We start from the raw sequence: 13,895 nt of genomic DNA on the forward strand, positions 1-13,895 counted from the left end.
ACTATCTTAACCAGACAAGTTATTGTTGTAGTGAAATGAAGTATGGAACAAAATAAATCAACAAAAATACATTAAGAAAAAAAATATCACAATGCACGGAACCAGTCTTTAGGATCATAGCAGCAAAAATCTTGTGAGAAAAAAAATCAGCAAAGCCTACGTACAAGATTTGAAAGTCTGGGTTCAACTGCCATTATTGTAGCATATTCTACTCTTATCATTAATCCAGCACAACACTAAAATTAGAGATAGTCCATAGCATGCCATGTGTCCCATATGTTGGTTTTCCCATTTTCTACAACTCTTTGCTGTTTTTTCTAATTTATCCATCAAAACAGTATATTATGCAATTAGTTGATAAACCAAAAAGGAAATTTTGTCTTAATTTAGTGTACAAAAGCTTAAGATTATCTTAGTTAGACAATTTAATGTTATAGTAAAATGAGATATGGAACAAAATAAATCAATTTACAAGGTGGTATTATGAACAAAATATCACAATGCACAGAACCAGTCTTTTAGATGATAGCCGCAAAAATCTTATAGGGAAAATATCAGCAAAAGGCAAGTACAAGATTTGTCCAAACAATTGGGAAAATTGGGGTAAAAATAAGACTACCACAAAACATATAAAACAAGATGAAGAAAAATTTACTACTTTTACATTTGTAGACACCTTAATGGAATAAAGATTATAGTGCAAATAAAAATGAGAGTAAGGAGGGGATCAGAACCTAGCATGGTCGAGGAGCAGCACCTCCAATGGAATCAAGGGGCAGTTCCCCTCGAAGGGGGACAGGGAACCCACCTCAGTCTAGACACCCTTAGGTGACAAAAATGCTAGCTGATATGAAACAATTGTATTTTTATAAGGGTGCGAAGCAAGATGCAGCTGACTTTGTTGTAAGATGTCTCAAATGTCAGAGAATCAAAGCTGAACACAAGTATCCAGCAGGGTTGCTTCACCAAAATGAGATTCCGGGATGGAAATGGAAAATAATTAGCATGGATTTCATACAAGGTTACCCATGACTAGAAACAGGCATAATATTATTCTTGAGGTATGGGGTTCCCCTCAAAAAGGTACGGAGAAGCCACCTCAACCCAAACACCCTCGGGTGACAAAAATGCTAACCAATATGAAACCATTGTAATTTTGGAAGGGTATGAAGCAAGAAGCAGCCGACTTTGTTGCAAGTTGTCTTGAATGTCAAAGAATCAAAATTGAACACAAGCATCCAACAAGGTTGCTCCACCCAAATGAGATTCAAGGATGGAAATGGAAAATAATTAACATGGATTTCAGACAAGGGTTACCTATGACTAGAAACATGCATAATATTATTCTTGTGGTAGTGGACCGACTTACAAAGGTAGTACATTTTATTCAAGGAAATTTAATGAATGAAGCACCAGAAAATGTCCATAAATTCATAAGAGAAATCTTCAAACTTCATGGGGTTTCAGTTAAGATTATATCAAATAGAAATGCAAGAGTGACATCTAGATTTTGGCAAACCTTGTTCTCTGCTTTAGTTATAAAATTGAATATCTGTTCACCTGCAAGCATATCATCCAAAAACTAATGGACAAACAGAAAGGGTGAACCAAGTATTAGAAGATCATTTAAGGGTGTACTGTATGTATCAACAATACCATTGGGAAATGTATCTTCCTTTATAGAGTTTGTTTATAATAACTCATATCATCATGCTATTAAGATGGCACCATTTGAGGCCATGTAAGGAGGGAAATGTAGAACCCCTATAAGTTGGACCAGGATTGAGGATCAAATTATTTTTGGTTCTGAAATGCTCTTAATGATGGAAGAGCAGGTAGTTCAAGTCTGTCAAAGATTGAAGGAGGTGAATGATAGCCAAGAGAGCTATGTATCAAAGTTAAATCTCTCTATTTTTGTTTCTCTCTCTTCCGTAGATTTACTTCTATTTCTAATGGTCACTCTTCTTCAATGTTTCCACATTCTCTCTCTGCAAAACATGGAGACTTTCTTTTTCTTTCTTCAAAATCTTTCTATTTTTCTTTTTGTTCGTTATAGAAACATTCTTGTATATATAGATCATTTATGATCTTTGTTTATTAACACATTCATTATTTTACCATAATATGGTATCGGAGCTATTTTTTTCGAAAAAATATAATTTCATTATTGAAAATTCTTAAGTTATTTTTCGAAATCAATTTTGAAAATCTTTAATTTTTTCATAAAATTTTAGGTTCAAAGAGTTTCAACATCCTTTGCCTGGTTGTGTTCAAAAACTTGTTTGCAAAGATATTTTCTAAAATCCATCTAGGATTTTAGTATATTATTTTCCTCTGGGTGGCTTCTCTCCTTCAATGCATGCGTCATCTACATTTCCCTTGCATGCTGACCAGCTTCCTAAGAAAAACGACTAGTTTTTGGTGTTTTCGGGCCTACATTTGACTTTTTTTGTGAGCCCTTTTTTTTGCAAATTCATGGCCTTCTTTTTGGGCTTTTTCCACCTATTTCTTTCTGCACATCTTTTGCAAAGGGCGGCATCTAGGGTGTTTTAAACCCTATGTTACTGATTTTCATCCCCCAGTTTCGTTCTCCACCATTTTTATAGTCAAACCTGCACTTTCTTGGATTTTCCAAAAATGACTAGGGTTTCTTTCAAAACTCTCAGGTGCTTTGTCGTTTTGAAAAACTTTTCCACTGGGTTTTTACAAATCTCATATGTCTATCTCCATTTTTTCTAGGTGCATCATTTTCTCTTCTGGGTGTCGTTTCATTTTGTTTGGGTCTTCCGTCAATCTGCCTCGAAGTTCATGCCTTTTTAGATATTCACATTTTTTGCATCAAAAAAAATGTGGCATGGCATCTTTCACCAATCTTCTCTTGTTAGGCAATCAACGATTCAAGAAAAAGAACCACAACACCTGAAAGCAAAGAATGACGACAATCTTCGACTATCATCACCTGAAGGCACTTGTTTTGGGTACTCACACTTTTCCTGCTATAGTAAATGCTACCACAGACTATTATTGATGTACATACAGAGCAGATTCCCCTACAATTTTTTGTGTTTTGAAATTAAATTGACCATTAAGAGAGGGTATTAGAGTTAAATCTCTCTATTTTTGTTTCTCTCTTCCATAGATTTACTTCTATTTATAATGGTCACTCCTCTTCTATGTTTCCATATTCTCTCTTTGTTCAATATGGAAACTTTCTCTTTCTCTCTTCAGAATGTTGCTAATTCCCTCTTTGTTCATTATAGAGACATTCTTGTGTATACTAGTATATATAGATCATTTATGATCTATGTTTAATAACACATTCATTATTTTACCATAATTCTATGTTGATGCTAAAAGACCTCCTATAGAGTTTGAGGTGAGGGAAAAGGTAGTCCTAAAAGTAAAACCTCAAAATAGTGCTATCAAATTTGGTAAAACCATCCAGCTGGCCCCAAGATACTTGGGACCTTTTGAGTGTTGGAAGTTGTGAACCCTGTAGCCTACAAAATTACTCTACCTCCATCCCTTCTCTCGATGCATAATGTGTTTCGTGTATCTTATCTTAAGAAATATATAGCCAATGTGGGGAATGTCATTGGTTAGAATTTCCTATAGGTGCAAGATCTAGGGGTGGTGGTAATAGAACCACTCTAAATACTCGAGGTGTGTAAGCTACGATAATGAAATTGAAATATAACCCAGTGCAAAATCTAGTGGGACCAATATGCCGAGGATAATGCTATTTGGGAAGATTATGATAAAATAATCTAGAAATTTCCCCATCTTTTTCCCAGAATATAAACTTTGGATTGATACTATTACATTATGATCTAAATTGAGAATTTAAGACTTTATGGAAGCTCTTATATAATTGCTATGATTATTATTTCTATGTGCTCAATTATAAGTGTTCATCAGGGACGGTGAACACATCGGGAGGCATGTTACATCCCTTATTTTGTCTAAATTTAAAATGTTCTATATAGTCGTTGAGATTTCATGTGAATTGGAATAGTTGGTTAAATTGGTTATTCATTATTATTTCATGTGAATTAGAGATGTTGGATTATTGTTATAATTTTATATGAACTGGAAATGCTTAGTTAATATGGTTATTTGCTATGATAATTTAACTGCATTTGAATGATTAGGAAATGTGCTTTCACCATGTTATTCCTCCTTGCAGGATAGCAACAAATGGCAGCAAAGCCATGACAGAGAGGGAATCAGGCACAATCACCAACTTGTCACTGAGTTATCAGGTATTTGTCAAAACTGCTTTGGTCGGGGAGAAGCAGACTAGAACAAACTAGATAATGTCAAGTGTCCATCATGAGCTGACTAGGTCACCCAATCAAAAGATACATATATTTATATTCACATGAATAATAAGAGAGATAAAATTGTTACCTTTAAATATAAACCAAGGAGTTTTGCACCATCTCATGTCGGATATGTTATATTATAAATAATAACCATGGTACCTAGATTTATTTGTACGTTTTTAGTTATACATATATATGTATGCATGTACCTTGAAAAAATGCATATGTGCATATATGTATACCTACGTTCCCTAAGGACATCCCCACCCGAAAGAGCCAAGTTTTGTAAACAAGGATGTCCTTGGGATAGGGGGATGGGTAGGGTATGTCCCCACCTTGTCCCCCTTTTCTGAAAATTCCCAGGAAATGTTCTAGAAACTTGGGGACTTCAGGAAAAAATGTTGGGACTCCCAAAGATGGTTGGGGATGCCCTGGGGACGTCATGGAAGTCCCCAGGATAGATGGGTGTCCCCTCTTTAATAGACATCAACCCTTATAAAGTGTTTTTCTTTTATAAAACATTTTCTTTTTTAATTTTAAAGTGACCCCTCCTTCCAAGTTCACCCTAACATGCTTATTATTGTTTGGTAGTTAACTCCTGCTATTTGGGGCCCTCGAATTAGTATTTAACATTACGTTTAAAATCATGTAATTAATATTATTGTTAAAGTCACACTACACGCACAAAATTATATAACAGTTTGCAAGGCATTGGGAAAGTCTAAATGGACATAGAACATGCATCCTTATGTCATTTTTTGGCAGCACATCAGTGCTTGGTTGGTCTTGGGTTGATCTGGGTCCTTTGTGGAAGATATGGTGAATATTGGAAGTTGCATAAAAGAGGGAATATATCCAAAATATAGGATTGTATCTATATCATGGATAACTTGTGTTGTATATAACTTATCTAAAATGAGATTATGGTACCCCTTATACAAAACGAAGGGATATAATAGAGCTTCGGATCTCTTCATGTCACAACTATTCATAACTAACTAAATACTTATGCATATAAACTAAAAATTAATTTAATAAAAGCTCCATGCCCTTCATTCTCCAATCGCAGCCTCATCTTCTTCATTAGTTGTTGCTTGCACTTGCATTGGTTCAAGCACTACCATGTAATCATTGATCCATTTGGAAATATGTGCATGCGTGGGCCATGTAAATTTGGAAATCTCAGGAATAAGCTTTTGTATAGATTGTCAATTCTTTCCTATAGCAACTCGAACATCAGTTTGAAATTTGATAAATTTACTTTCCAGACTAGGGATCTTATCCACTAGGGCATGAAAATCATTTATTTGAAAACCTTTATTTTCCTTGAAGCGATCCATAACCCTTTGTGTCAATGTCATCATCTCACCTTTCCATTCATCCAAGCTCTTGGTTTTTCCATCATTGTCCTTTAAAACAAGTATGACACAGTGCTCAAAAGAGGAAATGAGCAATACCTTTTGCTCAAATTTTTGTTTTCTTGCTCCATATATGTCAGATTCTTTGGTATAGCTTCCAACACATCAATTGTATCCTTAATTTGTTGAGGAGCATCTAGATCCCTTTTTGTTATCTCATAGAGCCAGCCCAATTCATACCAAGAAGACTTCCATTTCCTTTTAACTCCAACAATATAGCCTTGTTATCCTTGAAGAAATCAAGCATGTAATTCAAACACTGGAACCCTTCATATAATTCATTACACTTTCCTATAAACATTTTGATCTTGAATGTCAGGATATCCTCAAGGTTTTTATAAGTGTGCTCTTTGTGTGTATCTTCTTCCTTGACCTTTTCAAATTGTTTCTCCTTAACTTCCATGACTGGGGTTGTTGGCTGGTGAACAACAATGGCTCTGAGTGCTAAATGGGCTTTCAAGCTATTAAGTTGACTCGCCAACTCCTTGTTTTTGTGTGCATTTTATTGATTATTGCATTCATATTGATCTCCCTTATCTACACCTCCTCAATCCTCTCCTTCATATGCTTCATTTGAGCCCTATTATACATGGCTCTATGCATCGGCTCATTGGCACAAACTAGGAGGTTAATGTTATCTATTGTTTGGACTACTGCCATTCTATGTGTCCCCCTAGAGATGCCAAATAATTTAGGCTTATCACCTTTGAAAGTGACTCCTTCCAACCTTCTCTTCTTCCTTTCATCAAAACTAGCCTTTTTGAAGCAGCAGCAAGGAGAAGAATTACACTTTAAGCAAAAGAAAGGGTCCTCACATGGAAAATTTATAATGAATCAGGAAAATCCAAAAATATTCAATGATGCTCTTAGAGGCATGATTTGTAGTTTCGAAAAGGAAGATACGCACCCAGATCAATAAAGGGTTAGCAAAGATACCTTAGTTCCTATAATTCACAAGGCATTAGAGAAGTGTAAAAGAACCAAGCCCAAGAAAGAGGCAAAAAAATACTTTCCCAACAAACCCGTGATTTGATGAAGAATGCAAGTTGGCTAAGAGAAAGTTGAGAAAGAGCATGAATAAAGAGAGCAAAAAGAATATGAGGAGCTCTTAAGAGGTAAAAGAGAGGCCTAATGTGAGAATGAGAAGAATGGAGCTGATCACCTTAGACAAGCAAAACCCCAAGAAATTCTAGAAGGAACTGCAGCAAAAGACAAGACAAGACAAATAGTCATCAATATCACAAGGACCTAGTGGCTTAAATACCCAAGGACATTACACGAACACAAAATAGACAAGCATAAACCTCCAATAATCAAGGCTGCAAACAAGCTTTTTACTATGGAAGACATCTGCCAAGGGATAAAGAAATTGGCGGGGGGAAAAGCCCAAGATATTGAAGGGCTGCAAGCTGATCATCTAAACTAGGGCAACGATATCTTGGCTCCTCATATTTACCACATCTTTAAGGAAGGGTTTCCCGAAAACTGAACTACTAGCACAATTATCCCTCTCCATAAAAGCAGTGACATAAATAATCTTTCAAACTATCGAACTATTATGATTAACCCCCTCTTGGGAAAACTCTTTGGTAGCATGGTAGAACGCAATATCAGAAAGTGGGTTGAATCAGAAGGTAAACAAGCTAAGGATCATACTATCTTGCCTTTTCACTCTGAAACCTAAAGCTATTCATAATGTACTCTTGCACCTACTTTATATTTGAGTACCCTATTATGAAGCCATCAAATTTCATAAAATGGGGCATGTGATTCCTTTTCTATCCACATCAATTGCCAGAGAAATTCAAGAAAACCTACCCTCTCAGACAAAAATTGAGTTAGCAAGTGTGGTTGTTGCCTACATCCATATAACTTGATCAGTGTAAAATCAGGCTTGCATATCTAGTCCCAAAAGTTGAACTTGTAATTCTTATCAAGCAAATATTCTTTTGGCCTCAACATGATCTTGATCTGTTTGGGTATCCCGGTAATTGAACCTCCAAGCAGTCTAGTAATCCACACGACAAATACATCTCTGAATATCTTGAAATCCACATCCCTGCCATGTTTATCCCAAGCCTTGCACCACATCTGAATGGGTAATGGGTTGCCTTGGTCATTAGTGATAGTAAACTTCAAAGAACTCCTAAACTGGTCAGCATTTTGAAAGAGTAGCAGATGGCAAAAAGACTTGGTGGTCTTCCACCTAGCTAATTGTGTACGAAGCGTTTTCTCAATTTCACTAGTGAAGTCAAACTCTAGATAGGAATGAGGGTTTTGAATCCTTGTGGACATATACATGTAATCAAAGGGAATCCTTTCTTTAGAATCTTTTCCAAACAATCGAGCCCATTCATAATAAGTATTCTTGAAAAAAACCATAAATGTATCAATAGAATGAAGACACATGTTTTCAACTGGCAATCTGTTATTCTGCCCACTATTCATGAAATGCGTGATTTCAGTGAGCCTGAACCTCATTGTCCTCTCATACTCAACTCCAAACTGATCTCTATCTATTTTGGTAAGAGCTTGAGTACTTAAACCAAAACAATTTTCAATGGAAGACCTAGTTATGACCAGTAGAGCAATTCCATCTAGTTTCCTAACTGTTCTTGTGGTTGTTTCGTAATGTTCAACTAGGATATTGATAAGCTCAACGTCTACATACACATTTGGAACTATAATTCTGCCTAGGTCTAGTTTCCAAGCATTGTTTTAAGGTCTTTCTCATCTTTATTTGCATAAAAATAGAAAAACAAAGACCTACCATAAACAAGGAAATCCACATTCTCACACCCACTATATTCATCAGAAAATATGGACATGGTCCCAGTAGCGAAGGAGTTAGGAAACAATTCTAGGAGTGTCTTTTGGATTGTTTTGTCTATGTTTTCATATCCTACTTACAGCTACCTCTTTCTTGACATTAACCTCTTTCTTAACATTAACCGCTTTCTTGGGTGCCCCTTGAAAGGGATCTCAAATTTAGGAAGAAACTCAACTTATGGCTTTTCTACACCTTGAAAATGCAACCTCACAACACACTTGCTTGCTCTCCAAATCCTTTCACAGCTTGAAAAGGGTGTTTCCGCAAAGAATGATTTCTTACCTTTAATTACTTATTGCCTTTATTCTTCTTTTAATTCTCATTTTGAGTTTAGATGCTTCACACAAGTTGCCACTTCTCCACTTCGGTTACCCATCACTTCAAACACTCTGCAATTAATGCCTCATACTTTGACGTACAAAAAAATGACTTACTTCACCAAGGTATTTTTTAGTGGCTAATATTCGTCAATTGGCTAATTTTAGAAAAAAATTGCTAGTAATTTTTCTAATAATTTAAGAGTTAATGCAACCTAAATCACCACATTTTTATTTAAATTTAGTTCTAAAATAGTTAAAATCGCTCAATAATTTATTTTATTAAAAACATTAAATAGAAAGATTCACCACAATATTCGATACATTATTAGATTTGATTCACCTAATTGTTATATATTATTGGAGAACTTAAAATTAATTCACTAATAATTATCATAATTATTAGTTACTTTAAGGATATATCACCAATATTTATTTTTCACTATTGATTTAAAATAGAATGTAATGATCCTCATAATTTCCATGAGGTAAAACATGTTCAATTTTGATTTGTAATATTCCATGGTAATTAGCGAACTTCCTAATATTATTGAGATTCACCAAATTTTCTACTCAAAAATTATGATTTGAAAATAATCACCAATGTAAATAATATTTAAAATTAAAAAATTGAGAGATTCGCTAATAAAAATAATTTGGTTTTTCAAAATAATGAAAGATTCGTTAATATTTTATATCTTTTTCTAGAGGGGAGTTTCTTATAGTTTACCCTATACTTCACCTTTTAAAAATGTTCATTAATCATTTTTGCTAGGTGGTTCACTTATCCCTTCCGAAATGGCAAAAATCACCACTTTGCACTCCCCTCTAAAAGGTACTTCCAAAATAACAAAAATCACTATTTCGCACTCACCTTGTGTCAATATGTGCGATCTCACGACAAATCGCTACTTTGCATGGCTTTCATCTTTAGTCATTCGAAATAGCAAAAAATTGCTACTTTGTAGGGTGCCTTCCTTGTATCATCCAAAACAGCAAAATTTCATCATTTCACAGGTCCTCCTAATCTCTTCCTCCGAAATGGTGAAAATATACTTACCAAGGTATTATTTAATGAGAAATTGAAAATTTATGGTGCAATTTGGCATGGAAATTTTCAAGGTCTACCAAGTAGTGTGTCAATTTGGAAGGTGGGCTATGGTTCTTGTTGCTATTGAAAATTAGTTCTAAATTATGGGTATATTTCAAATTTGTATGTTATTATTTTAATATGGCATGCACATTGACAATAATTCCAAATATGAATACATCATAGCATATTAAGCATTGAATTTGATTATTGAAATGTTGTATGTTAAGGTTCTATGATGTTTAAATGGCATGGTTTATCCATGTCTTCATATGAATGTAATGTATATATGCAAATTTCCCTATATATTTTATATTTTCCCTATATTTATATAGTCGTCCTTGTTTGTCATCCCCACCACCCAATCCCCAAAATTGGCAAAAAAATTTGTTGTCCCCTATTGTCTCGGTCCTAGAAACTCGAGAAAACATAGATGTATACATATACTTTAATGCGTATGTACATATATGTGCATGTATACTTTAAAGTGACGCATATATATATATATATGTGTGTGTGTGTGTGTGTGTGTGTGTGTGTAAACAACACGTACAAGTATACTTAAATAATATGACTATTATCTATAATAGTGTGGGAGAAGACTAAATACCAAAATAGATTAATTTATCTCATATAGTCTAGTGGCCTGTTATGTTCCATTTAATATTTCGGCCAGCTTTATTATTCATATTTTTGCCAAGATTGCAAGCACATGCCTCATCACCTTGCATTTTTCATGCATGTAACTCCTTCTGCCCATTCATTCCTGTAATAACCGAGCCTTTTTCTATATAGTTGGCAATCGTAATAACTCAGCAGCTTGCTCTCAATTCATCGATTTTCTATTGCCAACCTGCACTGATCGATCACAATATTTTCATACCATTTTATTTGCTCTACTATATGTTGAACAGTGCTAATCAATTGAGATTCATTGGAGTTCAAAGATTGGGCAGTAAGAAGAACGTGATATATATACATTGCAGCCTCTTCTCAAGTCATATCTCCTAAAAAAATTCCATGTTATTGTTGCTTAGCTGATAATAGACTGGTGTGCATAAATTTCTTTGTTTTTAGAATGGTCCAATCAGACCCCGTAATATTATATGCAAGCGAAATTCGAAATAATGAAGGACTATCATATCAATCATGCAAGGAGTCATGCTCTACGATCTGTTTCTATTTTCTTTCTCTACATTCCTCTCTAAAGCTTACGTATTGTAACAAGGAGAATATTGTGTATAGGTTGTATGATTCCTAATACAGTGGCATTGATCTCATGTGCCACTGAGATTATGGAAGCATACCCCTTGCTGAAGGGTGTCTAATTACTTAGAAATCATAACTCTTTCCTGGCCTCATTCAGAGAACTCTTGAAAGGCAAAAGATATTTCTCTATATCATTTAACCAACATAATGCAAGCTGGAAAATTACACCAAGGATCATCAAGGATGGCCAAGAATGGCAGAGATGAGTGGTGTAGTCCATGTAAATTGGACAGTATGAACAATTTGCAGAAAATATAAAGACGTATCAGAATTAAGATGAAATTAAAATCTCAAGTTAGTAATCTAGTGAGCTCATGGTGGGAATTGGGTATTGTTTATTCTATCAAGTCGAGCGGTAGGTGATTGGGCACATAGTGTCCTTTGGGAATCCCTAGCTAAGGTAGGTTTACTAGCATATGATGTTCCTCTGATCACTAAAGGTCAGGATAGCTCATAGTTGGATGGATAGTTTGTCAGAAGGGTTCCACAATCTAGTCGACTATGTAGTTGACAACTCTACACCAAAATGCTCAAGCAGCAAGACGAGATGGTGTACACGTACCTTATCCCGTATAGAGTAGGGTCATTCTTGGTTGAGAATGAGTAGAGATTGCACTAGGTCCATGGATGGGAGGTTAAGCCTTTGTCAATGCTTTTCCTCTCCTCCAAATGCCAAGCCTTGCACAGCACAAATCGGATTCTACCTCACTTGACATGGTGCGATTTGAATATTACTAGTACTTCATTGTTCTCTTTTCTAATTGCATTACATGTCAGTTTCAGCTATATATCTTAATGCAATTACTTTTCTATTTATTTTGATTGTTTCTTCTAAAGATAGTCAATCTTTTAGTTTGTAGCATAGTAACACGGAGATGCGCCCCTCCCTTCTTGCCCCATGTCTCGAAGACGAGGACGCACCGAGGACTTGGGGACTCTGTCCGCCCATCCCCAACCGTGCTACTAAGGATGGGGGGACATCCAGGTGTTGACTATTTGTTGATTCGACTATTTATGTTCAATGTTCCGATTCAGTGCAATGTATTTTACATTTTTAGATCTTATATTGCACTACATATTTTCATAACTAGCATTTTAGGTACCATGTGTATAGTATATACAACCACCCTTGTTCCCTGTCATCGTCCCCCCATTGTCTCCATATTAAGGGCCCCCTGTCCCCTCATCCTGAAAACTTGTCCCCATGTTCTCTCATCTCACGTCCCCCAGGCAGTGTAACTATGGTTAGTAGTTAAGGTCTTATCATCAGAATGTAGTTAATTTGTTATAATTCTATATTCTTTTTCATGTGAATGGGTAGCTAGCTTACTTTATTGGATAAGATCAAGAGTATTTAAGGTTAAATAAGTTTTAGTATGTTACATTTTTGTTCCTAGTAGTAAGACAAATCTGATTTCTATTGCAGTGTTAAAAGATAAAGGTTATCATGTTCCTTTCGTTAATGGAAATGTTCTTGCATGGAAGAACACTAACATTCAGTCAGCTCATGAGATTGGTGTTCGTCATGACAGCCTTTATAACCTTTAGTCTATCCTATTCAAGCACTAGCTCACGATTCTTCAAAATCCAGTAAGTTGTGGCATGAAAGGTTTGGTCACTTAAAATTCAGAACTTTGTCTCCAATGGGCTAGGCAGTAGTTGGTCTTCCAAAGCTGAACCATAACCATGAAGGTGTTTGCAAGGGATGTGCTCTAACAATAATATTAAAAGTACTTTGCATAGTAGTGAAAGTAGAGCAAAGGAAATCCTAGAGTTAACTCATTTTGATTTGTGTAGTCCTATGTTAGAATTGCTTGCCTTAGTGATTTTTGGTATTAAGTTACCTTCATTGATGACTTTAATCGTAAGTGTTAGATTTATTTTCTTAAGCCTAAAGAATCTGGTGAAGTGCTGTCCAGATTTAAAGAATTTAAAGCTCTTGTTGAAAAGTTATCTAACAAGAAGATGAAGATTCTAAGGTTTGATAATTGGGAGAATATGTTTCTGGTGTATTTGATAACTTTTGTTTTGAAACAGGGATTAAGATGGAGTTTTGTCTTCCCTATAATCCTCAACAAAATGGTGTAGCTGAAAGAAAGAATAGGACAATTGTAGAGGCAGCGAAGGCTATGATCCATGATCAAAGTTTTCAAACATCTTTATGGGCAGAGGTTTGTAGGACAGCAGTATGCATTCTTGATCAGAGTCCTCATCATACATCATAGACAACATGACTCCAAAAGAAGTATTTTCAAGTATCAAACAAAATATTAGTCACTCAGAATTTCTGGATGTCCTATCTACATTCATGTTCAAAAAGGAGAAAAGAACTAGGTTAGAACCTTTAAAAAAGAAAGGCATCTTTGTTGGTTATAGTGAATCTTCAAAAGCATACAAAATCTACATTCTAAGTCAAAAGAAAATTGAAATCAGCAAGGATGTCTCTTTTGATAAAGATGTAGCTTGCAAGCAATCCAAAGTCTCTGACATGGAATTTAATAGAGAAGACTTTGAACCTCTTCAAGACATATATATAGCTGATCCAGATTCACCTTCAGAGATCCTGAGGTTGAACACAAATTTAGAAGACTCTATAAATCTTGTTGATTCAATTGATCCTATAGATACTTCTGCAGGTCTCAGTAA

The 13,895-nt window shown here is 35.2% G+C and overlaps 1 protein-coding gene across 1 annotated transcript in view; it reads right to left on the reverse strand.

Moving 5' to 3' along the window:
• LOC149536443 (phosphoglycerate mutase-like protein 1) overlaps positions 1-13,895 on the reverse strand; it is a 67,632-nt gene that overhangs the window by 26,384 nt on the left and 27,353 nt on the right. The window lies entirely within an intron of this gene.

The sequence above is a fragment of the Cupressus sempervirens genome, chromosome 10 (genome assembly GCF_028749045.1).
Source record: "Cupressus sempervirens isolate cs-2001-9-10 chromosome 10, ASM2874904v1, whole genome shotgun sequence".
Taxonomy (NCBI): domain Eukaryota; kingdom Viridiplantae; phylum Streptophyta; class Pinopsida; order Cupressales; family Cupressaceae; genus Cupressus; species Cupressus sempervirens.